Source organism: Trachymyrmex septentrionalis, unplaced genomic scaffold, assembly GCF_001594115.1.
Source record: "Trachymyrmex septentrionalis isolate Tsep2-gDNA-1 unplaced genomic scaffold, Tsep1.0 scaffold283, whole genome shotgun sequence".
Taxonomy (NCBI): Eukaryota; Metazoa; Arthropoda; class Insecta; order Hymenoptera; family Formicidae; genus Trachymyrmex; species Trachymyrmex septentrionalis.
Window position 1 is genome coordinate 39,237 of NW_017305445.1, and position 5,836 is coordinate 45,072.

Genomic DNA, 5,836 nt, shown 5'->3' on the forward strand with positions numbered 1-5,836 from the left:
CTGAAAACGATTAAGATGTATCTGTTGGATCGATGTGCCTTCAAATATTCAGCTCTTCAAGCTCGACTGATGATAATTTTCTTCTTCGTATCGTGTCCTCATTTTATCTTTCTTTTTATAACGCATACGTATCAAACATCAAGACTTTACAGTAATATTAATGTTTTAGTACATTAATGATAATAAATGATACAAGTCGTTAAAAAGTGTATTGTATTCAGAGTTGCCATAGAAAATGTACTTTAAAATTCTCTGATTTTTCCAGGTTTTTCTTGGAAATAAAAATGGGAAATTTCCATGACTAATATAAAATATGTAAAAATTTTAACATTATAAAAATGTAAAAAATTTTAACATTTAGAATCAAGAATTGTAAGAAAACTAACTTAGATTATTAAAAACACAAAAGAGCTTAACAGCATAATAAAATTTTGAGGACAAATTCAAGCCAACAAAAAATAAATTAATATTAGAAAAAAAATGCAATTATGACAAAAAAAGAGTGATTAAATAAAATTACTGAATAAAATATAAATTTTAATTATTTTTTTTAAATTGTCTAAAGTGTACGAGTTTTAAAAGTATATGAATATAAACGTTAGATATAATATTTAAAAAATTATAAAACTTATTTGGAATAGAAGTAGTTTAAGGGAATTGTGAGCAAAGTTCAAAATTTCAGTCTTTTTTTTACATTTTCCTCTGACTTTTCCCGATTTTCTAGGACTGTGGCAACCCTGGTATTTAAATCAAATAAAATGCGGATAAAAATTTGTACACAAACTCGAGATTAAAAATTGACGTAATGTGAAAACAATGCATAAATTTATGTAAGGTAAATGCCAAAATTATCGACTGCACAGACTTTTGCAGTAAGACAGCACTAAACCTTTTCCATTACTTGACAATCAATTAATTACTTACATAAATATTATAACATTTTAAAATTAAAAATTCTATTTCTTAAAAGCATACATTTTCAAAAAATAACATGTTAACTTCAATATTATAGAAGTGATAGAATTCTTAAGTTATGTATCAACAAGAATGTTTTATACATATTTTCAAAACAATAATGAAGTTATTAAAACATTACAGATTATTCTAAATCACGTTTAAAAATAATACACTAAAATTTGATGAAGGTTTATCTGGATTATAAAGTATTTTAATAAAATAGTATTTTTTAAATTGGTGTTCTAATAAAAATATATAGAAATGTATTATAAAATAAATCATAAAAATCTCAATTTTTTAATTAATATAAGTATGTATTCAAGATTATTAATGTAAAGTTACATTATGAACTAATTATCCAGTAAATAAACAAAATGTTAATTTTTTCTACATTAATTCTTTCTACGTTAATTTTTTCTTTGTAACTATAATCAGTGAATCGCAATGAAACTTTACATAAATTATTTTGATTATTTAAAATACTTATTAAAAAAATATAAATTTTTTTAATCATTTTTTTTTAATTTTCATTTTTAGCAATAAAAACAATAACAAATAAAATAAATAAACTACAAAAATGTTATTAAACAAAAATATAATCTTATTCACACAACTTTCATATGTGTATAGTTTACTTGAAGTGTAAATAATAAACATACTTAGAAATTTAATTTTCTTTGCAGGGACTGTACGTATGATATATCTTTGAATATCTGATTGTACATTTAAAAATGTACATACAGTGACTGTATTACACATACAGTCACATACAGTCCCTGCAAAGAAAATTAAATTTAGAAATATGTTTCATATTTACACTTCAAATAAACTATATACATATGAAAATTGTGCTAATAAGATTATATTTTTTTGTTTTATATAATAGATTTTTATAGTTTATTTTGTTATTATTTTTATTGTTAAAAATCAAAATTTAAAAAATGATTAAAAAATTTATATATAATATTTCTTTTACAAGCACTTTAAATATTCAAAATAATTTATGCAAAGTTTCATTGCAATTCACTAATTAGTTACAAAGATACAGAACAAATAAATATTTTGTTTATTTATTGGTTCATACATCGCAATATAATTCTACGTAAATAATCTTGAATATATAATGTACTTATATTTAAAAGTTAGGATTTTTATCATTCATTTTATAACACATTTTCATATATTTATATCACAGAGCACAGATTGAGAAACATTACAATTTATTAAAATAACTTATAATCCAGATAGTAAATCAAATTTCTCGTATTATTTTTAAACGTGATTTAGTTTTTAAACGTTTATTTTTAAACGTGATAATTTCTAATTTTTTAATAATTTTGGTATCATTTATGTTTGAAAATATGTATAAAACATCCTTAATTGTATATCATCTTGATAACGCTTACAAAATGCATTCTACGAAATTCATCATGCTATGTACATACATTATATACAAAAACGCACATGAAATCCAAATTTTACGAGACTTGTGAAAGACGGAAAGGAAAATATGCGAAAATACCGAAGAGAACTCTCGTGACGCATATTTTACGAGATTTCCCTATCGATTGACCTTGCCTTTGTCGAATCTCTGACTCTAAGAAGCACTCTACTTCTATAAGAGACAATTATTTTTAGCCAAGTTCGAGCTTCCACTTACACTCTAGCTTCCTCTCTTCTTTCCGTCTATATAAAAAGCTTTAAAAGATACTGTGTATTATTAATTCGTAACAAGTAACTTAACCAAATATACCCATTACAAATGCAATAATAATTATAATAATTTATCTATAAAAATTATGTCTGCTTGTTAATACCTTAAAATGATAAAAGTGTAATACTTTTTAAGATATTTAATTTGTTTTTCATTAGAGAAATTTTAAATTTATTTACACGTATACACGAATATGCTTCTAAAATGATCATTCTTTGTTTTATCTACATCCCATATATCCAAAGCACTTCTTTTTCTGATAATGTTTTCGATTAAATTTTACTCTTTCTCTCTCTCTCTCTCTTTCTCTCTCTCTCTCTCTCTCTCTCTCTCTCTAAAATAATTTAAAAAATGTTTTACTTCGATAAGTAATTTGATAGCTTATTAAGCAATTTAACTTCTTTTGTATCTGCAAATCTATCCAATATGACAGAGAAAATGAATGAAAATAGATGAAATAAAAAAAACAAGATTCTCGATTAAAATTATTAAACTCCATTTACAAATAAATAATTTAATTTTACGTTAATATTTATTCTAATGGGGGGGGGGTTATATTAATTATTTTATGTAATGCTTACAAAGATGATTCGATACGTTATGAAATAATTTAAAACAACTGCAAATATCTCTTACTTTGCATCTGGATATTAGAAGAATATACTAAAGAAAAAGAGAATTTTTAAAACTGTATAATTTATATATAATTTCTATTGATAAATTAATCACTAATAAAGGCGCTGGTGAAATTAAATGAAAAACGCATCAGATGATTTTTATTGCCATTTGATACAACAATATATGATCCTATATATAAGCAATGCGTATTTATGTGTGCACATAAATTGTTACGTTTATGTGAAGCCTTGTTACATGAAACAAGTATGCAACAAGCACTCTTCCATTAACAAATCCCTCGTCACGAATGGTCAAACGCCATTACGCTATTTATTCATACGGAACTGTCATTGCCGATGATATCGCATTAAAAAAAAAACATTTATCAATGCAACATGCATTCGTTCGCTTAATTGCGCATCCCTTCCTCCACAAGATATTATATCTCGGAAGAAAAAGGAGGGAACAGGATGAAAAGCGGCAATAACAGTTTTTTTTAGCAGGACGTATTTATTGCAGCTCATACACATTGTGCAGTTTCGAACAGATTTTTTATAAAATTATTTTCTACAAAATCGACATATCGACCGATTTCATGGAAATTCGCTATTCAAAGATTACACATTTACTATCCAAAGATTAAATTTACGCAACAAATGTCAATTACAATATTATCTATCATTAATTATTGTTTCAGACAAATTTGATATATTTCTGAATAAAAATTACCAATACGATAATACAATATTTTATACATGTAAATTAATTTTAAATTCATATTTTTCTCCAGAGAAATACTTGTGAATAATATTCTTACTATTATAACGCATATTTCGCTGTTATAATTGTAATAATTATACTTCAAACAGAGAAAAACTTGACAAAGAATAATGGATGTAATGCCCTACTTACAGAGTTACAGAAAGATAATTCGTACGAATTCTATCATAATGATATCGATTTTGTCATTAAAAGAGTAATATTTAAACCAGAGATGAAAAATATAATTAAATTGTGAGACACTAAAAATTGCTATGTTGTTTAATAGAATTTATTAAAACCAAAATTTTAATTAAATTTTATTATAAAATATTAATGTAATTAAAAATCTAAAACTATTTTAAAAAATTCAAGAATCTTATCTCTGATTTAAACTTTTTCCCGGATTGTTACTAATATAGACATATATAAAAGAAGACCTGAAAATCCTGTGTAAAAAATTCAATTTTTATAAAAATATTAGTATATAATGTACATCGAGATATGCACAATATAATCATCCCAAGCCTTGCAAGTTTTGAAATAATCTAATCTAATAAGGACAATATGTAAAATTTCTAATATCACTCTCTTGCAAGGTGACGAAGATACCACGTATTGTAGTTTGGTATCAATGTCAATTTTTAATCGTATACATATATCTACGTTAAAAAGATGACGTCCTGTCACACGATCACTGATGGCGGCGACAGAAGAGATGTCGTACCAGATAGTGCATTTACAGTATTCAGGGCCCGTGTAAACGCGCATCTGGCACGAGCCCCAACTGCCCTGTATCTCGTATTGGCTCGCTTCCGCTCCACTCGCTCTCTCATACTCTTTTTATTCTGTTAATCTTCGCAACCTATCCCCCCTTTTTCTCCTTTATCTGCTTTCCAATTTATCCTTCCTCGTATCAAGTTATGATACGTTTATGATCCCTCGTATAAAATGACAATGTCTCTTTTACCGCAATATTAATAACGAAATCTCATTAAATAGTAATATTAAATTTGTCTCTAATCGCAATTGTGTGTGTCTGTGTGAGCGTGTTAAAAATGTAAACACTTATGTAATGACGTTCAAGTCACGCGATTATCTCTGATGTATAATTAAGTCTTCATTTCATAAAAATGCCTCCATGGCATAAAAAAACTTGATAGCAATGATAATTGACTGCCATGCTCGATGAATTGAAGTAGGTAATCAAAAATTGTCCACGAATTTGTTCGAGATAAAATGATAAAAACGACGACACAGAGTTAAGGTGTTTTTTTTTTTCGTGTCGTCTAGAAGGATGTCAGCTGATGCTATTTTCCCCTCGAAACGCGAAACGAGAAGAGGACGACGTTGCTAATAATAGCCGCCACTGTCCCCGGTGCCACGACGCTCCGGCGTCGGGACGCGTCTCTTCGTTGTCGTGCTAGCGCGATCTGCTAATGCACACTGACGGAGTCGGGGCATCTCCTCTCGATGCTTTTAGACAGTTAATCCTTTCATAAACGTCACCGGTGCATAATGTCCCAAGGCCATTACGAAAGAGTTACCAATGTTACGATAACTTTCAAATTAGAAAGAAAGCGTCTCATCATTTCAAATTTATTTATTTCGTATTCTCGAGATATCTTATCAAGATAATTTATCTCAATAATGATTCTTATTGACCAATCAAAAGAATATTTTCTTGTTATATTTTTTTTAAACAAGAGTTGGATGGTATATAAATTATAGCTTAGTCATTGCATTGGATATGTTGCAAGAAAAAATTTAAATATATATATATATATA

General features: G+C 26.8%; 1 protein-coding gene across 1 annotated transcript in view; it reads right to left on the reverse strand.

Moving 5' to 3' along the window:
* Window positions 1–5,836, reverse strand: part of LOC108749260 (DNA-directed RNA polymerases I, II, and III subunit RPABC3) — a 68,411-nt gene that overhangs the window by 815 nt on the left and 61,760 nt on the right. The gene's annotated exons all lie outside the window — the stretch shown is intronic.